Here is a 26,116-nt window from a genome sequence, read left to right on the forward strand (position 1 = left end):
AATAACGCGCCGTCTGTTTATTCAGCTATAACCAGACTTCATAAAATTGCCCATCTGTTACACCAAGATCCAGGCACCTGGACATGGTCCGGTTGGTTCTGGAATATAATTTCCGCCTGGGGATGGAAAGTCCTGTCCTTTCTAGGTATCGCAGTAGCGATCATATTCAGCTGCTGCCTCTGTATACAATGTGGCCCTGCGATTTGCGGCATGTGTGCTACCTCTTGTATTCCTAGTCCCAAGCCCCGTTCTAAATCCCGTTCCAAGACAATTCGAGATGAACAAATGGTACTGTATGAAATGATAGATGGTATCATGAATATTGATGTTTCCTGATGGAAACGTAGTGACAAGGAGGGAATGTGGAAAAGTAAATTTTGCCATGTTCTGTGTCTCTACGTGTCATCCATCATATGTTATGTGTGCATGACCAATACGCATATGTTATTCCCCATGTCCGATTCAAGACGCAATTACAGTTGTGTCCTCCTCTAGTATGCCAGTTTCCAGTCCTCGTGAATACTACGAATATCAGGCCTATGTAAAGCTACGTTGCCACGTTTTCTCAGTGTGCACGTTATTTCATTATAAAGTCCCCGTTTCTAGGCCTCAAAAGGGCCTGGACACCAGATTCAGCTCCTGTCTCCTGAACCCTCGCTGAGGAGCGATCCAGCCCCCACCTGTATCCTCGACCTTTCACTTACTTCCTGCCTCGCAGTGCCCGGTGCAGCTTGGCTCTGCCTCTGAGTCTGCCAAGACTATGTTATGATTCCAGCTATCAGTTTAGTCCTCCTTCTCTGCATTCCTAAGCTACTGAACTACATCAATAGTTTCCGTCATTGTCTAGCCTATGCGGCTCCATGTTAAGAGAAATACTGTATTTAATGGTCATTTAATATTCTTCATCACGCACTATATGTAGAATAATGCATGCTCCAGTCTTAGAGTCAGTTAGCTTTTCCCCTCATGACTTCTAGTTTATATCAACATGTTCCCTAAACATCAGATACTAGATAGGGTTTAGGTACATGTCGCTCCGACCCTCCAGACTTTAGTCTCTGCTCCTAGCACAGAGTTCATAGCCTCCAGCTTCTCCTCGTAACACGTCATTGCCAGTTTGCGCGCACCACCAGGTTAGAGGTCCCGGCTCCTTAGGTAGCCCCCTCCTATGTTTCCGCCCATTCATGACATATTCTGTTACGTTTGCATCACATGTCTGAGTTACACCTTCTTTTTACTCTTATCTTTCGCGACTGCTACGCGTCACGCCTTCTGCTCCACCCACTGCTACGCCTACTGCAATGTAATGCTATGTGTTTGCGTTATGTATATATGCTCATGTATTGTTATTAAAAGCCAGCGCGCTCATCCCAGACCCAGCCCCAGCAGCTGCTGGGCCCTGTCATCCTATTCCTATGCAGGTTGTCCTGTTCCTGTCCTTATGCTGTATTAAACCTGCAAAAAACTCCTACTACCTCGAATCTTGACTCTTATTTATTAAGCTATCTGTTATGATATATGTCTAGTCAAAAATAGGGTATTATTTATTTATTTACCACAGAGGTACCAATCGGATGGCAACGCGCCATTAAGTGTTCTCGGTCTTCGGCAAGAAGCTTCCGGGTTCAAAATGGAGACTCGGAAGTCGATCGATGTCGCGATAATAATAATAGTTAGAATTAATAGATAAATACACGGAAATTGCCCATGATTATTAAAATAAAAACCAGAAAAATCGGAAATTATCTTAATAGTATAGATAATAGTAGGAGTACATCTCAGAATAACTACAAGTGCTGTGACTCTCCCAATGTGGAATGTACAGATTTCAATATGGACTAGTTCGGTATAATACAAGAAGTGAATAGTACTCTTCTGGTATTCCACAGACTTACAGACTCGACCAAGGAATGGAATCGTTCAGTCCTTGTGCATCACTTTTGAGTCTAAAAACCCATTGTTGTTCTATAAGAAAGAGGAATTTGTTAATATCTGTAATATACTGTGGAATGTAGGGTTGTTCTCAGATGGTCCATGTCAAATCCTCTGGTTTGTGATTTAACTCTAGGAAATGAGCCGTTAGTCTAGTAGCTTGTTTTTTGCATCTCACGGTGCTCATATGCTCTATGATGCGCAACTTAACCTTTCGTACTGTCATTCCCACCTAGTTCAGCTTACAGGGGCAAGAAATAAGATATATCACTCGCTCACTGTTGCAGTTGGTCATTTTCTTCTGTACCCAAGGGCGATCTGTGCCAATGTCGACGGTTTTGGATTTCTTTGTCAACGGGCACACCTTACAGGTGCCACAAGGAAAATGTCCCTGCAAACTCGGGGTCCCCCAGATGTTCTCCTGTGTTGCTGCTTCAATGGCACGTGGTCGTGTATGTACCAATTTGTCGCGTAAATTGCTATTTCTCTTGAAAGCAAAGAGGGGGGCAGGCAGGTTGTCACCTTCAATATTAAGAATTTTCCAATGCTTCAAGACAGATTTTTTGACATCGTTAGACACCGTACTGTATGTGTTAACAAATGTCAACCTAGGGTTAGTAGTTTGTTTACTGTTCACTTCAAGCAAGCTTTCTCGATTGTTATTACTAGCTCGTTTAGCTGCTTGCTTGACAACCCTTTTCGGATAGTTTCTGTCAATCAAATTGGACGACAGAATCTTAGCATGTTTTTGGAAACTGTCTTTGGTTGTACAGTTCCTACGAATACGCAGAAACTGTCCATATGGCAGGTTGTCCCTGAGAGCTACCGGATGATGACTATTGTAGCTCAACAGGGAGTTCCTTGCCATAGGTTTAGTATACAGCTCAGTTTCAAGGCCATTTGGTGAGGCAGTAATGAGAAGATCCAGAAATGGCAACCTGTGTTTGTCCATCTCCACCGTAAACTTTAGGAAATTGTTCCTGCTGTTAAGCCATCCTAAAAACTCGTACACACTGTTGGTATCACCTCTCCATACAACAAAAATATCATCGATGTAACGCCTCCATAGGCGAATGGAATCTCGATGCGGGTTGTTGTGATTGAGGACGTGTTCTTGCTCGAACACGTGAACGTAAAGATTAGCCATGCTTGGGGCAAAAATGCTGCCCATACTCGTACCAGATATTTGGAGGTAGATTGTATCCTGAAATGTAAAGAAATTCTCTTTCATGGCAATTTGTGCACACGCTATGATGAAGTGCGGTGGTGTTATAGAATCCAGGTTGCGCTGTGACAACAAAGTGTTCACTGAGTCGAGTGTCTCGTCCTGTGGGATCGAGGTGTAGAGTGACTCTACATCAAATGATACTAGAACATCTGTATCATAATCATATTCGATGTCGGGAATGAGTCTAAGGACGTCTTTAGTATCTTGAAGGAAGGTGGGCATTTCCTTCACGATGGGATTCAAAAAGAAATCAACTAAAGTAGAAAGGGGTTCAAGTAAAGACCCGATGCCTGATATGATCGGGCGTCCCAAAGGTGGTCGGTTAGGCTTATGAACTTTAGGGAGAACATAGAAATATGGCATAACAGGTTTCTTGGTAACAAGGAAGTTGGCTTCAGGTGCTGTTATCCAGCCTTCACTCTCAGCCTCCTCCACCATAATAACTATTTCTCTTTTGATTCTCTCAGTGGGGTCTTGTTTAAGTGGTCGGTAGGCATTTCTCATTTCTAACTGTCTTAAACATTCTTCGCGATAGACCTCGGTGTCTAGGAGGACAATCGCCCCACCTTTATCCGCCGGCTTGATGGTAACTGTGGAATCAGACATAAGGCTGCGGAGTGCTACATGTTCTTCCTTCGTTAAATTGGAAAAATTCTTTCGCTCTTTCTGGAAAACATGAGTGAGAGCTCTATTCACTGCTCGCTCGAATGTGAGGACTTGTGGAGGTACAAGATTGATGGGAGGACAGAAAGTAGATGGTTGCCTCAATCCTGTGTTGGAATCGATAGTTTCTACATCAGCCTCTCTATCTTTAAAGAAAAAGTGTAGTCTCACTTTGCGAAAAAAGTTAGCCATCTCCCAATTTGCTTTAAAAGGATCGCCATGAGTGGTACTTACAAACCCCAAGCCTCTGTTGAGTATCTTTTCTTCGCTTTCGGAAAGTATTTTGGAGCTCAGATTGATGACTAATCCGACTCGTTGCTCGTCCCTGCTTGCCCCGGTTTGTTCTTCTTGGAGCTCCGCAGTTTCCGAGGCGAGGGAGGTGGACTCCAATGCACATGTGCTCTCTGGTTTCTGCGTCTGCCCCTCTGTTGTCCTCGGCCAAACCCTAAAAAAGACTGGTTAGGGAAGTTTCCTTGAAAGTTCTGAAAAGGAATAATCGGGCCCATTGGACCCATAGGGCCTGAGGGAAAAGGTGGTTGCCAAGGATTTGGTTGCCACCAAGGAGGAAATTGGTGCGAAGCCCCTCCTCGCCACTGTTGTTGATACGCTTTCCCTCTACCTCTGCCTCTCTGTTGTACACCTTTGGCAGATGAATCTGAATCGCTAGAATCGGTTTTGTCATCAGAAGATGAACCATAACTAGACCCAAGTCTTCGGCCTTTGTTGTTGAAATCAGGAGGAACGTATCCATCGCTGGTATATGGATATACTTTCTCAAACTTAAATTTGTCCAGGTCTTTTTTAAATTTTTAAATTTTTGAAAAAAGGATGTTATCCTTGAATTCCTTATTCGTCTTGTTTGACTCGTCCTGATTTTTCTTAAAGGACGTGCTAATAGTGGTCTTGATTTGTGTTTCAAGCAACTGTATTTCTATGAGAATGGTATCGGCCACACGCTTGGCTGTTTTGATGATTAGAATCAGCCAATCGCGTGTGCATCGCCAGGCAATCATCGACCAATCTTTAAGAAATTCTTTATCTTTTAGGAACAATCTTGGTGCATTGGTAACTATAAGCCCTGAAGGGGCACAGTTCCCTCTAAGGTATTCAGCCATGGCCAACCCATGTACTATGGTACGTGAATGCGATTTCTTCAGACCAAGGACTTTGTACCATTCATCTTCATTAATTGCTGCTGAGGATAATGGGAGACTATCTAGAATGCTAGGGTTTGATGTTAAAATGGATTCTAACTCATTCTCATCATAAGCCAAACCACAAATCTCAGCCATTATCAAATGTGGGTGTGAAAAAATAAAAGTATACAGATATCCGCACACAAAGGGAGTCGGACCACCGCTAAGGACACAAGCCCTGTCGAAACGGAGCTAAAGCTACACTACATGTGTAACAAGTAAATCCTAGAAAAATATAGGATATAAATGACCCACAGCCGAAGCTGCACTAAAGCAAAATACACAGAAAAGGTAGATACGGGTCAGAGGCCAGGGTTTATAGACCAACTAGAATATGCAGCCCCAAACAGATATGTGAATAAAAAATATATTCTAGCGTCTAGAATCTGATGGAACAAAAGGAAACAACAAACTAAACAAGAATCAAAGTGTGATGTGGAAAAAAAATACATAAAATCTCATGTATGCGGATTCCCATCATACACCAAAAATGGTGATCAGCTTCATCATTTGGGTATCCTTTGTCTATAGGAGTGACAAATCTGCTCTATAGAAATCAGAGCTTACAGGTGTCACAAAGGTATAATAACCAAGATGAGCAAGGTAGAGTGTATGGGAACAAATTTAAGTGCACTGCAAGTGGTGAAGTGCAAGGTATACAATTGGTGCGTAAACAGACTGTGAATTTTATTAGTGTCTGTCACGATCAAGGGTTCAAAACGTGAATACTAGGACCAGTTTTAACAAATAGCTGTCCTAAACAGAAGTGGTCAACATGTTTCAGCACGTCAGGCAAAAGATTAAGCCAAGTGCTTTCGTCAGGACCTCTAAAGATAAAACAAACAAACTACTGTTACTACTAAGTAATCATAAAGGATATAATGTGAGTTAGAATTCTCACAATCCACTATTCCTCCTGGTATCAGCAAATTTCTGAAATAGATAAGAAAAAGCACACAACACAAATGATTCCTGAAAAAGAATGAATCGATAGTTCCATCAATACATGTGGGCAACCTGTTTTATACCATCATGTAAGCCCATTGATTTGGACTGAACTCCATCTACCTCAATGGTATGGAGGACCAAGCCTCACCCCACCTGGCAACAGCTCAGGATAAAGGAGGCACCGCTCTAAAAAAAGAATAATACACCAAACTAAAATTCTTGTAGTGTACCACATTCTAACGTTAAAAAACAGAATCAAGTGTCCACAGCACATGGTCTAACAAGACCCAACGCGGCGTTAAATGCATACTCACTATTATAGTAACACTACTAGGTTTACCAAAGATACTCAACTGTTGTTTTATATGAGTAGTCTCCCCACAAGTTTCCACATTCTAATATTCATACATACAGAGTACCCCCATCAAGATTGCTATTGAATCCCACAGTATCAGCTGGGTCTTGAAGGGGCCACAAAAGAGTACTTTGTCATGTTCCACTAACATGACATAGTATTTACTAATGGGAACTAGCAACATGGGTTATGACTCTACTTTCTCAGCTATGAATAGGGTACTAGTACTCTTTCGTGGCCCCTTCAAGACCCTGGTGGAACTGGTGGAGCTGTAAACGACGAAGTCGCAACAACTTTTGATTATACAGGTTTTAATGAAACCAACGAAAATGCGATAATCATCGCTGCAAATTTAAGGTGAGCCATCACTCTGAAACTTATTAAAAATGGCCTAACACCAAGTGGTGGTAAGTAGTTATTGTGATAGAGGCACATGAATCTCACATTCTACTCATGGATAGTATTCCCTGAATCACATCCAATAACTAAAATGTTTCACTTCTACAAAGAAGATGATCCACCTGAGGAATATATTCTTTTCGAAGATATTGAAATTCCACTCACATACCAGGAGCATGATCTCTGGTTTAAAGGCGCCCTAAAACATTCAAATCACATTACCAGGCTCAGTCCACTAGGTAGTCCAGGAGCAACATGGCAGATTTTAGCTAGCTACACACCTCATCCTGACATTGAAGAAATGTCAAATGAAGAATTACTTGCTCAACTCAAAGAGTTAATCAACATATATAGACAATTGGTTCAATATGTCATGCGGACTTTCACAGTCCAACCAACAATAGCCATTCAAAGACAAAACTCTCACCAGGGGAATGCGCTAAAAATCACTCCACGGACGTTACACACAGTCATGGGTAAAATGCCCATAAAACGTGAACAAATTCCATTCTGATAGCTCAAAAAATTACTCAAATCGAAGCGGTATTTACTAATACCAGCCCTTATGAGAAACACAGAATTCTAACAATCTGTTTACCAATGGGGATAGCACCACATCTGGAAAACGGCACCACTTGGGGCACAGTCTTTGTTGCTATCTACACTAAAACACATGGTGATCCGTCTATGGCGGTAATACCTGATGTCCTGAAACAAATTCAAAATGAATACGGGGCAGAGCCTGCTCTGAATTTAGGTATGAATTTACTGAAACATTTCGAGCAGGTCTCAACAGTAATATTATCTAATATTACAGGAGAAGCAGCATCAGTGGCAATCCGCCAGAAATTAAGGGAATTTGATGTAACAAAACAACTACAATTATTAGCTAGAATAATTGAAAAATCCTATGAAGAATTAGGCAGAGACAGTTTGGGTGGGAAACCAGTTAAACCACAACTGTCAGGAGGTCCCGAGAAGGACTCTATTAAACACTTTCCTACCTCTTCTAAAAAAAAGTGGGAAAATACCAAACAACATTCAAAAGGGAAACGTTCTCAATCCTGAGGTAGGTCTCCTCAAAAGGAGCCTTCTGAAAGGAGGTATAACCTCAGGAATAGGGATAATTTGAGAAAACTTGACAGTATCAAGATACAGATACATGTCCTTCTCGTACCTTTCCGATATCATCACAGACATCCGAAAGAAGAGGATGTTCAGATCAAAAAGAACACGTTAAAAAAAAAAAAAAAACTCAACTCTCCAAAAAGAAGGTAGCAGGTCTGAAGATCAGACATGCCAAGGATTCTGAGAACACAACTCAACAACGGAGAATGGGCTCAAACAATTCTGGACAGTGCAGCAGAAGTAACAATAGCTCACCAGAACCTGAAGGAACTTCTTGAGACAGTGGCCTTGAATGAGTACATTCAAGTTGAAACTGTAGACACCAGGGTTAGTTCTCCACAAAAGTTATATGAAATAACACTCCGAATGGAGGGAGAAATACCAAGAAAAGTGAAAGCACTCTTTTGGGAGCATCTTTCAAAGGGCTATGACATACTTCTAGCAAAACAGGACAGGCCACCAGAATTTGTCAGGAAGTGCCCACATGGTGAAGACATCATTATGCCAGCCTTCTCCAACTATGTTCCAGTACATTTTAAATATACTTATGCCAGGAAATGGGCTGTAGCCCGGGCCCCAGCATTCTCAGCAAGGGTAACAGAGTTACTACAAATTTTTGATGACGAGGCATTGTCATATGTCGATGATATCTATCTGACAGATGATGACCTGAATAAGCACTTGAACAGGGTGAACAGCATTATACTGGGCTTCGCCTATGAGGGTTCTAAATTCAATTAAAAAAAATCAAGAATTGCCCATCTCAACGTCCTTTTCCTAGCATATGAACTATCAAGTGAAGACAAAAGCCTGGCAGCCAAATTTTGTGCGCTGCTCCAACCTCCAAAAATGATGAAAAACTTACAGTCTATTTTAGGTTTCCTGAATTTTGAAAGAACTTACATTCTAAACAACGCAGAAAGGGTTTAACCTATCTATGAATAAATCAAAATTGATATCCTGCGTTCACTTCAAGCTGACATGTTAGCAAAAAAACACTTACAAACACGCGTAAACGTACGCAACTTAGTGATCCGAATCATTCCGGGTTAATGCGGATTCACCTACTTAACTTTTAACAAAGGTGAAAAAGTACCAATTGCATGCAAATCAAATTTGTATACAGAAGCAGAAATGAAATTTACATCAACAGAAAAAAATTTGACAGCAATTCAAACCGCTGTACCAAAAGAAAGAGCCCTAGCACAGGGGAAAGGCATTATGGTCGTGACTCCTGTACCAGCCTTAGAGGCAGTTACAAAAGCTAGCATCCTGAATACAAAAGCTTTACATCCAAGATGGATACAATGGGTTAATTCACTTGCTGCAACAGATGTTGAATATGTTTTGATCCTTATTTGAAAACACAAGCTAAGAAGCTGGCAATGGAAAGAGGACTGCGCACGGGAGACAAACAAAGGACTACATCTACAAGCTGAGCCACTCTCGACCAAGTGGCGGCCATCTTGGAATGGGTCTGTACATCTATAGTTTTCAATGATTGTCCTGATGGGTTTAGATTAATATAGGGAATTTAATTATTTTCTTAAGCCCTATACAATTTTTCAACTACTTTCTTCCTTAATGGGCATAGACGTGCAGGAATTCGAGGATAGTAAAAGACGCCAACAAGGACCACAGCATGGCTCGTAGATGTGCTAAATAAGCAATAGACTAAAGGATACAGCTAAGTGAGTGTCACTACTGCAGGACCACTCTAAAGTGTTGTATACCTATCTTCAGCATCCACGCACCTCTGACCCGATAGTGCAGCAGCCTGCTAAACACCTCCCAATCGCATGGATGGTTCGCTCTGGTCTAGAGATACCACAGACAGAGGAATGGAATGCGATGCTGCACGGTATCCCCTATTGCCGAGATGACCTACCGCATAATCTTGACTCTGGACTTAATGTCTGTGTGACCCCATCTGAGCAATAGGCCTATTTACTCTTACTTTCTGGGCCCCCACAAGGTATTTCTCTACCACTGCCGATCTGCCAGAACTGTACTGCTTCTTAGCCCCCTGTTACTACCGTCCCCCCCACATTCCCTCTATTCCTCTATTGTGGCCTTGTTTCTTCTGTATTTGACTATGCAACTGTAACTATTGTAACCTTCCTTTTCCCTGACCGCTGACACGTGAGCAACATGGTTGATGCCCGGTGGAGCTGTTAGACAGCTATAGAGGAGATCCGCCCTGGCTCACCACCTCGGCTGTCACTTACCAAGCCGGACATTGGGCACTGGTCTCCCCGTCTCGTCGATGCAGCCTTAACTAATGTAACCTTGTTTTTCCCTGACCGCTGAGACCTGAGCAACATGGCTGATGCCCGGTGGAGCTGCTAGACAGCTATAGAGGAGATATGCCCTGGCTCACCACCTCGGCCGTCACCTACCCAGCTGGACTTTTGGCACTGTTCTCCTCGTCTCCCCGCCCTGTCTCCTTCCTCCCCCTCCCTTCGACGAATTACTGTAACATTATTTTGCCTATGTTTTACTATGCTCTGGTAACGGATGTAATTTGTAACTTGAAATGCTACGAATCCTCATTTAAAACGCTCTGATACCTTCGGTTCCAGCTAGCGCTATATAAAACCCTTCAAATAAATAAATAAATACCTTTCTACAATACGAACACGAATGTGCTCTGCCTACTGAAATTCTCCCTCTTGACCAGTACAAACTTATAATTTATACTGAATAATCTGCACAACCTACTACGGGGGGTAAACAGGCATACAGTGCAGCGTGCGCGATCATTAAAGGTCGCATGCGCGATGGAAAATTTAGACCGATGGTCACAAAAACAAAATCTCAAGGAGATTGTACGGCTCAGCGAGCTGAACTTCAAGCATTCAAAATGGCACTTGAAAATACCGATCGCAAATTACCCACACTCATAGTGTGCAATTCTTTTTCCTGTGTTAAATCTTACAATGAATATTTACAGAATTGGCTTTGAAATGGTTTCAAAGATGCAAAAGGTGGCAAAATCAAGCATAAAACGCTTTGGGAACAAGTAGTTCAGTTGTGAAACGGAATACAAAACATTCACGTGATACACAAGCTGAGTCATCAACGTGATGGCTTTCACGTTGTAGGGAATTCATTAGCTAATGAAGCCACGAAGGGGGCTGTGCAAACGGCTTCCGTAGCTGCAATCATTTGTTTGAAAACAAAAATAGACAGTGAAATAGTACTGGCTGTCAATGCTTCGAGCAAAGGCAGCGGTGCAGCGTTACCTAAAAGGTTTCCACTCAAATACTCATATATAATTGATGTGAACAATGTTCCGTTTGTTCGAATCCCTGGAGTGGGGAATAGGGTAATACCATACATTGAACATAGACTATGACTAATCCTAGCAGCACATGAAGGGATCGCCTCGGCTCATGCAGGTGTTTCCGCCACAGTATCGTTATTAAAACAGAGATACTGGTGGCCCGGTATTAAGAAACAGACCAGAAATTATGTTTTGGACTGTGAAATATGCCAGAAGATGAAAGTCTCTACTGTGAAAAGTCCTGCGCAGACACCCCTGTTAATCTCAGATAAACCATTAGCGTGTGTTTAGCTGGACCACTGAGGTCCCTTACAAAGGGATGGTAACTATAAATATATCATAGTCGCGGCACATACGCAATTGGCACACTACACTCTGACTGTTTAGCTCTCGAGCTTACAAAGAAGCTATGGTCAATTTGGGCGTAGCATTGCGGTGTTCGTCGCCATTCCATCCTGAGGGAAATTCTGTTGTGGGAAGAAAAAAACGGGACATAAAGCAGTCTATAACAGCTAAGGTATTAGGCTCGGATGATGGGTGGGTCAAACATCTTTATGGGGTCCAACGCTCATTAAACAATTTGCCAAGAAGTTCTCTAGGGTGTGTCACTCCATATGAGGTCCTATTTGGGACTAGAATGTTGACACCGGACCTTGTCATGAAATGCACAGTGGTGGAAAATAAAAAGTTTGAAATCAAAGATCGTTTGGTTGTTTTACAGGACTTGAACGACCTAAGATCGAAACAAAGCAACGTGTTCCTTAAGCCAACCATCACTGGGGAAAAACCAACCTTCCCAGAAAGGCCCGTCTGGATCCCAAAGCTTGGTGATCTAGTCAGAGAAAAGATTGCGGACAAGAAGGAATTTGGGCCTTTTTACAGACAACCAGTACCTGTCCAAGCATTCCACGGATCAAGAACAGTGCGTTGCCTCCCCTTGCTGGTAAAAAGGAGAAAAGATGTGTGTCCATTGACCTGATCAAACCACACTATGTGGCCAATACTAAGCAGTAGGCCAAGTGGACTCCAACAATGTAGCAGAAGCACTCCTCTAGCTACAATCCAAGAGGTTCAAACTGAGAGACTCATCACCTTTGAAGATTCTACAGTGAGAAAAGAAGGACTATGCAATAAAGCTATGGAACTTATTACCCAAATAACAGTTTGTCCTGATACACCTGTCTGCAACGAAGTAACATGTGATCAACTGGTTCCAGCGATTTCAACGAATCCTGATGCAATTCCAACCATTGACAGAACTGCCTCTGGCTATTTCATTAACTTTTATACATTTTCTGAGGATCCCAGCGAACCTGAAACGACGCCAGCACAAAGAAACTCCAAAGAACAAGCTACAGACTTTTTTCGTCACCTAAAAAAGACTTATCTGGTTTCACCATGGATTCAACTACGGATTGTTTTGGGAATATTATTCTTTCTACTTTGGTTAGCTCTGGTAATAACTCTGGGTATGCTGATAAATGGAAGATATATTCAAATGGACACAGCAAGTAAAAGAGTGAACTCACTTCTCCAGCCACACAAATCATTCCATCAGACTTGTCAGCAGTGAACATCACAGCAGTTCCTATACCAGATGGTATAGTTTGGGACAAAACTGAATATGACATTGTTGGCCCATCGGAACTCTTGACGATTTCACACTTGTTTAAAATGTAATTAAGTGACTTTATTACCTATAGTACCTTTTCTGATGATTGGGATTTCGAGACTGTTAATAACATGATGTCTGATCTAGAAATGTCTGCAGTATTCACAAATCATAAATATTTAAAGGGTTCATCAGACTATGGACAAATGTATTGTTATAACTACTATGGTCATCATTTCTTGAATAAAACTGCATCACCTAGAAATGTATATATGTATAACCAATGGGAACATTGTCCTACTCCTCCAAAGGGTAGCTCAAAAACTTTTGCAAAGAAATTTCCATATTTTTCAGGGTTCAACTTGTCAAATCCAGAAACGTTTTTTCTTTAAAAATGTGAACAAGACAGGAACGAAAAATATGTTAACCAATACAAAACAGATTTATTCTGCAGCCTTTATTGCCCAACTGTCTAGACAGGATTTTGCTTTTGGAAAGACAATATTCAGACAGAATCTGTCTGGGGTACAAAAGATTGGCAAGTGCAGGGGCTAGAAGCTTTGTTTAGAGCCTGTATCATCCCTGAGTAAAATATGTTTTTGAATGGCACTGTCCAACAAACATCTTGCCATGGGTTAGCCAAGATCAAAGACATGAACACTCCGTCCATACCCGCACCTGCAAGTAATAGCACTACATAGGGGGAGGTCAACGTACATACTATTTTGCATCACAAAAGATCAGATCCAGATTGGAAAAAATGGTTGCTCCGGCCCACAGGCACAAACATTTGTCAAGATTGATTCCTGAACAAAACACAGTGTTTCACTATCAATAGGCCATACCCACCCTATGCTCAAAGACAGCATCCAGGGGAAGTAACAACATACATTGTAGGGAAACTTTGCCTTGATTGGCTATTCAAAGCTACACTAGAGGATGTGAAACAACAATTATCTTTACTTAACGAAGGCGCAGACCTTAGGGAATTCTTGCTAGGACCAAGAAAACCTCAACAAAAACGTTTCATATATGCCGGTATCTATGATGCTTATAATGAAATATGGAAGGTTACCCAAGCAGAAACTGCAGAAAGAATACGAGAAATGGATCATATTAATTTAGAGAAATCTCTCGCTGTAGTAGACAATGGGTTAACAACTCTGTCGTCCAGGATATATTCATTGTACTGCATAGTATCCTCTGCCACAGACATTATGGAACAAGACTTGGTCATGTTGCAACATGGTCAGTCTCAAATACTTTCTATCATGCTATTAGGCTGGAAGCTACAAAACCTACGTGCAGGCTATGTGCCTTGGTGTTTAATCAACACTACAACACTGTTTTCAGACTTCAATCTCACTGATACACAGATCAAACTGGCACAAAGGGGAGCAGACTATACAGTTCTGAGCATTGAAAAACTGGAAAAAATTACCATTCACAGTGGCAAAACGGCTACTGAGTGGATCATGCATGGTAAAATTACTCTGCCTGTTACAACTTTCCATTTTCAATATTGCCTAAAACATATACCAGCAGGCAAATATGAAAGGTTGGGTAAAGAATACATCAAGACAACCTGGGATTTACCTTACACACACACAAATGTTGGAGTGGGGGCGTGAAGTGTTTCTTAGCAGTACAAACTGTGAAAACGCACTAAGCGGTTCTCTCCTATGTCAGGGAACTAATTTACACGGATCCTGCGATGGATCCACTACAAACTTATCCTGCCACCTGCAAGGTTCTCTGGATGCAGTGTTTAATCTAATTTTTGGACAACTTTCAAATGGAAGTTACCTCATGTTGAATGATCACAGCTGCTGTGGCATGTTGCCAGGCATTCCATATCTAGTAACAGTTACATCCAGGGTCTCTTGTTGTATACAAGTCTTGTTCCCTCAGATCAAGACAGTCAGGGAGTCGCCTCTATGGCCTTCACTGAGCATCTCTTCTATACGAATTGATACTCTAAGCAGAATGAAAGCCATTCATTTACAACAAACAGTGCATCTGACCTCGGCCAAAGAAACCTATGATCTACACATCACAAGGACTGCAGCCGAGATACAAGCCCTTTTGAATACAAACTGCCCTATACATTTCTCAGAAATGATAGAAGGTATCCTAAACATGTCTGATACGAGCGGTATTGTACATTTATTTAAGAAAGTGTGTTCAGGACTGTTAGCACCTTTTCAAGCAGTCCTCGGAATATTTCCCAATTTCGTGCACTCTCTGTTTGGCAGACTGACACTACTTTTAGCACTCGTTGCAATCCTGATGACGGCATTCATTGAGATCTCACAGATTCAAATGGATACTTCTGAGGTACAAGAGGAAACAACAGGCATGCAGGTAACATCCTGTACAAACACTGCTGATGCGACCAATGCTGAATGCGATGCTTCTCATCTATGTGCGGTTAGTCTTCTACACGAGGTAATACAGCTTTCACCTACAACGATACACAACTTTTTGTCTACAGAATTAGAAGATTTCATGTTTTCTCCATCCCCATACACTGACGTTTGATTCAGCACACAGTGTTCCGGGAAGACTTTGAATTTGGCCTTTATTTTTCCAAACAAAGACTAAACTAGGAACTTTTTCCTATGATTAATTTTTTTTCTCCAAATTTGTATTTTTCTTTTTTGGTGAAGTATACTGCTTACAGTAGAGCTATTCATAGAGTACAGAATTCTTTCAAACACTTCACTTTCAGAGACAATATGTCACCTTGTCAATATCAATTGTTTTATGTAACTTGACATGAAATGGTTTCGGCCTTTTTTCTGTATTTACGAGCCATTTCATAATGCATATATATGTATGTTCATTCACTTACCATTCAATGACAACTTTTGCTTACATTGAAACATTGCTTTAATATGTACAGCACCATTGCATTTAAATGCATAAACACAGTTTTAATGCATTTTTACAATGTATTTTACAACATGTTTTTAGCAAATCATGTGTAGCTATTTTTTAGATATGTTTAGCATGTTTAGAATTTAGTAATGTCGTTCATACGAAAGTGGACTGGGTGTTGTGTCTTGACTTAGATATCGTATATAGTTTTCCCAATTTATGCCCTTATACGGCCACAATTCGCATTGCCCATATTTAGGCATAGAAATCCACCCTTATTTAGGCATTATCCATGCTAACCAAATACAGGCATGGCCACCTACATCCGTCCATCGACGTCACAATGAGTTCTTGGAAAACCATACTCTTAAGCCTTGATGACATCCCCTTGCTTGGTTTATTTATTTCACCAAGAACTAATTTATTATGCATGTACATCCATTCCTTAGGGGTTCATTCATGACGTTCTTCTGCCCGACTTTTACGTCGATACTGACATTCCTAAACACCTTCGAGGTATAATTATACCTTCACTTGCCATGGCAAACCATGCTTCGGCTGCCTACTTGCACGACGCGGCTCGCCACGGTAAGTTCAGAAGGAAGTCAAGTCCCCGCCTAACACACTGACCAGACGCTGTCATCCTCCTCGCAGAGAATCCAGCTCCAGTGTTTCTGACTCCCCTTGCAAGGTGTTAGAGATCGAGACCCGAAAATAGAGTCCAACCTCTCTCATTCTAAGGTATGGAGCAGACTAGAACCTAGAGGGACTCTTGGCAACTCTGGCCAAACTAAACTATGGCAAGCTATACTTAAGAAAACAGCACCTACTTCTTACCTCGTACTACACTTAGGTTGGGTACACAGGGGTAAAACTAACTAGAAGCATTAGATGAGTATTCACATTTTAGCCTGTGTTATTTATGTATGCACTTTTATGAATACATATGTCATAGCTACAAACCATGATATTGCAGTATTGTTTTATCTTACTGCTAACGCTGTACGTATTATACTTCACATTCTGTCTTACGATTGTAGCAGTTCATATCTCTTGCAGCATGGGCCAGTTCCTCGACTGTCTGCCCCTCTCTATAGCTAACAGAACCTGCAGCCTACCCAACTACACCCTTCTAGGGGATTTCAATATTCATCTTGATGACCCCACGGACCACTCGGCCACAGAATTAACAACCAGTCCTGAGGCTTTACAACTTGTATCGAAACCGACACACTCAAAGGGCCACCTCCTAGATCCCATCTTCAGTAACTGTGTGGACCTTTTAATTGGCACACCCTCCTCCCTTCCATGGATAGTTTTCTTGATCCCCATCTCTTGGGTAACCCCTACCCCTTAACCCCCACCACTAACAGTACCCCAGAGAGACTGCAACTGGTCCAAACTTAGCCACACACAGTGGGCAGCCACCCTGGAATCCTCCAAACCTCCAAGAAACCCTGACCACATCTTAAGTAACGAGAACTATAATAGATGGATAACACAATCCTTAGGCTCAATATTACCAATTATTTGATTTGAACCAAAACGCAGCCCCAGGACAGCTCCTTGGTACTCCCAAGATCTACGAGACATGAAACGCCGATGTCAAAAATTGGAAAGGAAATGGCGTCTAGACTACTCACCCTCAGGAAAAACCGCATATCGGACTGCCATAAAATCTTACAAAAATGGAAGTAGAAGAGCACAAGCCATCTTCTTCAAAAATAAAATCAGTGCAGCAGCCTCAAGGCCTAAAGAAATTTACCAAATCGCAAAAACCCTGCTCAACCTCCAGGAAAACCCCCAGATCCCCACAATGCCCAATCTCTCTGCAATGATTTAACCGAGTACTTTCATAACAAAATTCACACCATCTGTTCCTCCTTCCCTTACGTTCAACCCCCCCATCCACAAACTGAGCCCACGGATGCTGGACTCCAACCCTCAGTCCTTCTGGAAACCCTCCCCCCACTGGACCCCACCATTCTACAATCCATCGTGGCCCAGGTCAAATCTGGCTCCCCTAACGACCCAGCACTACCGCAGTCCTTGCGGACTGTTACTTCTCATATTCTCCCCATCATCCTTGACCTGATTAACACCTCTCTTGCCACAGGCATCGTTCCACCCAGCTGGAAGCAGGCAATGGTCAAAGCCCTCCTTAAAAAAGCCAACCTAGATCAGAAAAACCCAGGAAACTACCAACCCATTTCCTTGTTGCCCTGGCTAAGCAAAATCACTGAGAAACATGTTAATAACACCCTGACAGAGTTCCTCGAAACAAATTACCTGTTAGACCCCTCCCAAACAGGGTTTCAACCCATGCATGGGATGGAGACCGCTCTCCTTGCCGTGACAGAGGAAGCCGGGATGATTACGGATCAAGGAGGCACTGTGGCCATTACACTCCTGGACCTCAGTGCCGCCTTTGATACTGTAAACCATAACATCCTGCTGCATAGGCTCTCTAATCTAGGCGTATCAACAAAAACTATTACATGGTTCGAGTCCTTTCTGTCGTACCTCTCCTTTCAAGTGTTCGAGGGCAAAGTCACCACCCCCAGCAAACCACTCAACTGCGGTGTGCCACAGGGCTCCTCCCTGAGCCCTACACTTTTTAATGTGTACATGAGCCCCCTAGCTGAGATCGTCTGCCCATTTGGAGTAGAAATCATCTCCTACGCGGACGATACTCAGCTAGTGGTGGCTCTGAACCATCCCCAACCCCGGCCCAGAGACATTAGGGGCTGTTTAGAAGCAGTTTTCTCTTGGATGACCGTGTCTTGTCTCAAACTAAATGGGGACAAGACTGAGCTGATGGTGTTAGGTAATTCCCCTCACCACCCCATTGATTCCCCGTGGCCAACCTCTCTTGGACCCGCCCCCACAGCCAAGGACACAATTAAGAGCCTAGGGATCTGGTTGGATAAGGCGCTCACCTTCAACTTCCAAGCAGTCAAACTCTCCGTTACCTGCTTCGGTGTACTCAGGCTCATTCGTAAAATCCTTCCGCTCCTTCCGTTTAAGGCAAGTCAGATCATGATTCATGGTCTTATCCTCTACCGTTTGGACTTTGGAAATGCTCTTTATCTGGGGGGCCCCCAATCAACCTTAAACAAGCTCCAGGTCATCCAGAATTGTGCTGCACGAACCCTCCTCCAGATTCCTCGTCGTCTCTCCGTAGCATCAGAACTAAGAGACCTCCACCCTGCTCCCAATCAGAAAAATAATCGAATTTAAGAGCATGTGCATTGCACACAGTGCCTTCTGGAGAAAGGGGGCCACAATCAATCACTCCCTGATCTCCCTCTACCACCCAAGCAGGCAGCTCAGATCCGCCCATGCCTTCCGAGTCACAGTACCGAAGATTCGGAGAGCCAGGTGTGGGGGCCGAACGATCTCCTTTAACTCAGCAGGATTGAGGAATTCCCTTCCCCTTCTCCTTTGATCAGAGCCCAACCTGTTATCTTTTTGAAAAAAAGCTAAAAAACCCTACTATTCAATAAATAAAGTAATTTCTATTTCTCAAGCACACATGCCAGTCCACAGAGCTAGGACGCCTCAGGGTAGCTATCGCGCTTTATAAAAAACACTTCCATTCCATTCCATTGCACGAGAAATAGAACTGTTAAAAAAATGTTTTTTATTGAAATGCCCATCTATACATTTCTGTGTAAACTCTGTAGAAACAAAGCATGCATGATTGACTGAGTGAAGCTGTTATCTATTGTTTCCACGATTCTGAGACTGTTCCGATTCTAAGTTGTCATGTTTATGCGGTTATCAGACACAAATCCCTTCTTGTTTATTCGAGAAGTTTCTAGTGACCTCTGAATTAGCTGGCACACACAAGTAATTAAGTTTAATGTACTCGATAGAGACATACTGACCTCAGTCCTATGTCAAATCTATAGTGTATATTATTCCTAAGCGCAGGGATATAGGCACTACACTACAAGACATGAGTCAATAGTTCGATTTGCATGACGTGTTAGCCGGCTCACTGGTACATTAGTGTGTGATATGTGTGACTTTGTGATTCATGTTTGACATGTACTGCTTGTAGCAAATGTGCGGCATCAGTGTGTATTACGTAGCCTCAATGGTGCTCCTCTATCCCCCGGGCCTATTTACAATTGTGTGTAGCACAGTTGCATCACTTGCACTCCTACGGCACATCATTGCAATGCCTGTCTGCGCATGTCCACAAGCCTGACAACGACACAGTGATGTTGTGCGCTGAAGGTGGGCAGCCACATGTGTGTAGCCCTTAGGTAAGGATAGGGCGGACATAGATGTACTGAACTCGCCATGCGGTTGATGGTAGACCTTCGGCTTATGCTGCGGTAATAGCGACACACACAACAGTTGGCATGTATGATCCCTGACCCCGAGTGGGCTTGGGCTCCCTCATTTACCTCTTAGGCTGAGCCCACACTCCTGGGGCATGCTACATTGCAACATTGTCCATTGTGGGATGGGTGGCGCCGACACTACAACAGATAAACACGCATTACTTACTTCCTTGGAAAGGCCAAAACGCAACCACGCCCAGAGCCTTGGGTTGATTATCCACACCCTTACGCTGGACTGTTGTACACAAGTCCACTCCACTTACGCTCACAGGGGGGTACGACACAGCTACACGGCCCAGGTCTACCCCTCTGCCTGAGGTGACATGGTTGCGTCCGCTGTACACAGCCCAATGTAATGTGGTAGGGCCCGGGACCCTCATGCATACATAATGACCACATGGACACACTTAGATAGTTTGTGGGACTGGCTATAGGTCACATTTCCAGTGACCCCTGTGCTGGATTGGTGTGGGATGAGTGTAAGCCACCCCGCAGGGGGTGGTTGGTGCTGGCAACAACTACAACAGTGATCAGACAATCAGAAGTTCAAAGTTCAAACAGCAAGGGTCCATAACTTGAGCTGCACAGAGTTAGTGGCCCCTGATGCACTGTGGCCGGCACAGGCACACCTCCACGGGACGGTGACTTGTGGTGCACTGAGGTAGGGCAACGCGAGCTGAGTGGGTCATCGTCGATGTCGAAGGTGAATGTCGTGGAGGGTTGTGGGGACAGTAAAAGGTGTCCTCCAGGGCATGATGCAGAGGGCAGAAGCCGGCAGAAACAGGCAAATAGAGGAGTGGAATGCTACAGCTTCATTTTTAACACCAGTTCAGTATCACCTACATGATGATGAAGACAACACCCAGGCCATAGACTCAGATGCCACCAACGTTCAACCAGAGAGTGTCCATGAATGTCGGGGCACAGACTTAGTGGCACCGGAGCTGAAATGGTATGCAGTCTGCGATGATACCTGTACAATGATATAAACTATGCCATAAATAAATCAAGACTCAGTTCCAAATGTGTGACCTCCTCGACGGCAGTGTAAGCTGGAGGCAGCGGTCAGCAGGGGCCCACAGCCACGTGTCGTTGGGTCACGATGCACTGAGTTAGTGACACCAGAGCAGTTGTTGGTAGTGGTCACCTCAAAACGATGATCCTTTTTCCTCCAGACAGAAACAGGTCTTCCTCTTACTCCTCTCCTTGCGTACAATGATATGAACTCAGCCATTGAGAAATCAAGACTCAGTCCCAAATGTGTTACCTACAGGACCACAGTGTGGGCCGAAGGCAGTAGTCAGCATGGGACCACAGACATGTGCGGTTGGTGGCACCACATCGGAGGGAGTGCATTTTATCAAAAGTCCCATTAACATATGAACTTGGCAATCAGGATATCAAGGCTCAGTTCCAAATGTGTGACCTACTTGACCGTAGTGTAGGCCAGAGGCAGAGGTGGAATATGTCAACGAGTAAGGAGTGCTGGGGACCTTTGTCGCGGAGGCCAGCCATGGTCTGAGGAGGCTGCCAATGTCGGGGGCCTCGGGCTTGGAGCTTGCACCGGCACGCGGTGGGCTCTCTTTTACACACACCGATGTCTGCAGGTCATCAGTGAGTCCTGGGTGCGCAGGGGCAGGCAAGACAGGTATGGGGACCAGCGGCCCGAGGTGCAGCAGGCGCACAGGATCACAGGCAACACCACGCACAGCATCGGCCTCGTCGCTGGGTGACAGGCGCCGCCCTGGCAGAAAAATTCCGGAAGAGAGCCACACCCAGAGCTAAGTGCTTTTTATTCACACCCTACGCTGGCCTGGCGTACCCCGGGCCATCCCACTCCGCTCGCACTTACAGGGGGGACGTAACAAGCTACATTTCCACAATCTTCCCCACTGCCTGGGGTGACATGGTTGCGTCCACTGTCCACTACACTCCCAACACCAGCAGTATATGTCGACATAGGCATGTCTGTGATCTTCATACTGCAGTCTGGCCAACACATCCACGCCACACTTGGCATTGTGTAAATTCTCATTCATGAGTCACTTGCCTCCTTCCCACATGCCTGGTTCCCACCTCTTCCCACAATCTGCTATTGTGTAGCTGAGGTGCCATGCTGTTGATGGCTCATGTACATGGCTAGCCCAGGCTACTACAGTAAGTTGTGCTGTCGTGTCTGATGGGTGGGCATGTTGTTTGGCATATTGTATGTGAGTTTGTAACATGTGCATTCCCAGAGTTGTGAGTTGCATGATTGTGGAGTTGGGGTGTGTGGTGTGTTCATTTGGTACTTACCAACGAGCAGTGCATTTCCGTAGGTGCCATCCTGGAAGTGCCGGTTGATGACGGACTGTCGGAAGATGTAGGAATCATGCACACTGCATGGGTAGTTGGGGACGACATTGGTGAAGAGTCCCCGGTGATCCACTATTGCCTGCACATTGTTGGAATGTATGAGCTTTCTGTTGCGGTAATTGTGTGCAGTGTCGGCAAGGGGCACAAGTAGGACATGTGTGCAGTCAATTTCCCCCAGCACGTGGGGAAAGCCAGCCATGGCATAGAAGCCTTGCTTGGTCTCCAGCTGTTCCTGCACAGTGTGGGGGGAGTGAAGGTGCTGGGGTACCATGCTGATGTAGACAGTTGTGAGAAACTTTGACAGGGCTGGCTGTGAGACTCCTCCAACTATGGCAGTTGTTGGTTGGAACGTACCAGAGGCCAACATATGCAGCACAGGTAGCAGCTTTGTCTGCGGAGGGATGTTGGTTGCCCGCTGTGTTTGTACCGTCAGCCTGTGGGCAATGATGTTCAGGATGCAGGGGATGGTTGTCCTTTTGAGCCTGTAGGAGGCAATGACATCCTCCGGTGTTAGGTCTGTGAGGCTGGTGCGTTTTCTGTTGGTCCGCTGTCTTTGTCTGCGCTGCCTCTGTGGTGGTCTGAGGTGTGGGGGGAGGGTCCGGGGGGGAGTTGCGGGCCTGGGGGTAGTGGTGGTGGGTGTTGTGGCCCTCTCGGGGCTCTGAGCTGCATGTTCAAGAGCTCCATGGCATCTGATGTTCTTCTGTTGTGGCTCTGGGCTGGGCTCCCTTTTATGGTGCAAGTTGTCGTCCGACTTTACACCAGGTAAAAGCAGGTGTTAAATCCCTGCTGCTAAAGCACCTTAACGCCTGTTTTGGGATCTCATCGCCGATCTGGCTGGTCGTTGAGAATGTTGCTAAGTGGTGTTGTTGCAGCTTTTTGCAAGGGAACGTATACTCTGCATCTCATTAGCGATAGTTGCCGGTGTAATTTTTGGCGATGTTTTTTGGGGCTGCTATTGCAGGTAAACTGGTGACATTGGCTGTTAGCACCAGCTTGTGAATGGGGCAATACATTTATTGTGACTTTGGCTGCGATAAAGTGCCGCTAACTCAGCGATAAGTCCATGAGAATATGCCCTACAGTCTTTATATTCAGTCTTTGGATTACCGCACAATATTTAAAATCTCCAATAATAACCAAACGTGCATGCTTAATCAGAAACAAACATAGCAGTTCATAAAAGCATCTGGAAAAATCAGTCCTTAGGTGGGCAGTTTTTTGAATTAAAAAGCATAAGAGTTGTTCAACAACATTAGTCGAAATAGTATTAGGAGGTTTTAGTCCACTAACCTCTCTTTGCTTTTTAAATATACCTTCATTCAACGAAGTAATGCATAAATCCAGAAGTCCCTCGGCTCCAGGCCGTCTGTTCCTGTAACTCGTTTTGGCAATGTTAGCTCAGGGGAAGTCAACATTTTTTTACCAAAAATTCTGGGGTTGAGTCACTGAGAGATTCTATGTTTTTTTTAAAAATATTCAGGCCTACTTGTTCCATGAGCGTATTAATATTATCTTGGCTTTCACAACCCAGCCTTTTATGAGGGAAAGTGTGTTTGGACATATGTTCATACCAACAAGATATTGAATGTGGACACTGAAGTCAAGTCTTCTTTCAACTTAAAGCAATTGATCATATATATTTCAATGCAGGTGATAAATAAGTTTTATACTTTCCGAAAATATGCGCCTCTAGGCGCAACATACAATATCTATTTTCAACTTTGGGTGAGCAGTAAATCTAGATTGCATTAATGTCACAGAGGCATGTCTTGCCGAAGAAATAGGAAAGTTATCTATATATATAAAAACAAATGAATGTCTGTCTGTCTGTTTGTCCTTTATGCATTACTACACCACTCATTCGATCGCATGAAACTTTGGGAAGTTGTTGAGTACACTCCCGTGAAGGTTTCTGGCATAAAATTGTTTTAAATATCGGCCCCCCCAGAGCCCTCATAATCTTTCGAATATTGATGTACGGACCAGACGGAAAAACAACAAATCGTGTATCCACAAGCATTCGAATAAATAAATAGAATTAAAACACCATTCATCCGATCGCCATGAAACTTTGGGAAGTTGTTGAGTACACTCCCGCAAAGGTTTCTGGCATAAATTCGTTTTAAATATCAGCCCCCCAGGGCCCTCATAATCTTTCGAATACTGATGTTCGCACAAGACGGAAAAACAAAAAATCGTGTATCCACAAGCACTCGAATAAATAAATAGAATTAAAACAGCATTCACCCGATCGCCAGGAAACTGTGGGAAATTGTTGAGTACACTCCCGTGAAAGTTTCTGGCATAAACTTTTTTTGAATATCGGCCCCCCAGGACACTCATAATCTTTCGAATACTGATGTACGCACCAGACGGAAAAACAAAAAATCGTGAATCCACAAGCACTCGAATAAATAAATAGAATTAAAACGACACTTTGAAATGTTTTCCATATTAAAATGAATAAGTTTCAATAAAATGACACAATGTAAATTGAATGTTATCATACCGAGTTTCCTTGAATTTCCTTTCTTCGGAGATCGCAGCAACGTGCGACGGGTAAGCTAGTCACTTAATATAGTTTCTAAGATACGGACAACTTACTGGGCAGTATGTAATTATTAATAAAAATTGTGATATGCTACCTTTTGATTCGATATGTCTACTTTGCCTTGATGATGTTTAAGTGTTTTTTTTCTTTTTTTCTAGTTTGTCGAACTGAAAATGTACCTTTCTGATGAAGTAAATCGAAGATTCCTAACTCTGACTACTGTTCCCTCATTATATATCGCACCAGCAAGGATGCTGTATTCCCACTGGGAAAGATTCTTCACCGTGCTACATAATGTTTACAGGACAGATTGGGTTTCATGTTGCCTTTTAGGGAGTAAAAACATGTATAAAATGTTGCTTGGGCTTGTGTTTTCAAAATAAATGTTCAATGCACAATCTCAAACCAGAGTTCTGGGTTGCTGATGTTATAAGTGGAATCAAAGTCATAATTGTAATATTATGTGCCTTTGATAGCTTTATGTTTAAAAAATTATCTATAATTTAATTGTAAAATCAGGTTGGGCCTGATGTTCTAACATGAGGAATACAGATTTCCTAATTGCGATTATCTTAGAAACACAATTTTGAAAGCAGTATTCCTAATGGCTGAACCTTCATGGGCCACATGTAGCAACCAATTTTGTGTTCGCACACAGGCCGATTCGCAAACAGAAAAAAAGGCGTTTTACATGTATCAAACCTTATTTTGTGATTCGGTAACCTGGTACCATATCACAAAATGAGTTTGTGATTTGGTATTTGGAAGGGGCTTGTTTAGGGCGTCCCTTCCAAATACTGATTCATATTGGTATGTATGAATGTTTTGTGACCATGAAGACAGTCACAAAACATTCTCATATTTTGGTGGTAACCATTTGCAAACAGAAGGGGGTCTCCAAGGGACACCTTCCCTTTTGTGAACTTATCAATCTCTTTTTTTCAGAGCAGGCAGTGGTCCCACATACCACTGCCAGCTCTTAAAAAATGAAATGAAAACTTTTAATGTTTCTTTTTGTAAAGCATCCCGTTTTTCTCAAAGGAAAATGGGCTGCTTCACAAAAAAAAAGATTGCTTTATCTAAAAGCAATCGCAGATATGGTGGTCTGCTGACCTCAGCAGGCCACCATCCCTGCGATTTTTGCCATTCCTAATGGTTCCAAATTGCGACCCACCTTCATTTTTATTCAAGAGGTTGGTCATTTGTGACCCACTGGGAATCACAGAGA

General features: G+C 43.3%; 1 protein-coding gene across 3 annotated transcripts in view; it reads left to right on the top strand.

Annotated features, from left to right (window-relative positions):
• The window catches only part of LOC144761612 (potassium/sodium hyperpolarization-activated cyclic nucleotide-gated channel 2-like), a 2,245,815-nt gene extending 2,220,534 nt beyond the window's left edge, over positions 1–25,281 (top strand). The window contains exon 10 of one of the 3 annotated variants that reach the window (XR_013595811.1): positions 25,047–25,281. The gene's annotated coding sequence lies outside the window, so the exon portion shown is untranslated. The remainder of the gene's footprint in view (positions 1–25,046) is intronic. The other 2 variants (XM_078646916.1, XM_078646915.1) reach the window with 2 other exon arrangements.
• The last annotated feature ends 835 nt before the right edge of the window (positions 25,282–26,116 follow it).

The sequence above is a fragment of the Lissotriton helveticus genome, chromosome 6 (assembly GCF_964261635.1).
Source record: "Lissotriton helveticus chromosome 6, aLisHel1.1, whole genome shotgun sequence".
Taxonomy (NCBI): Eukaryota; Metazoa; Chordata; class Amphibia; order Caudata; family Salamandridae; genus Lissotriton; species Lissotriton helveticus.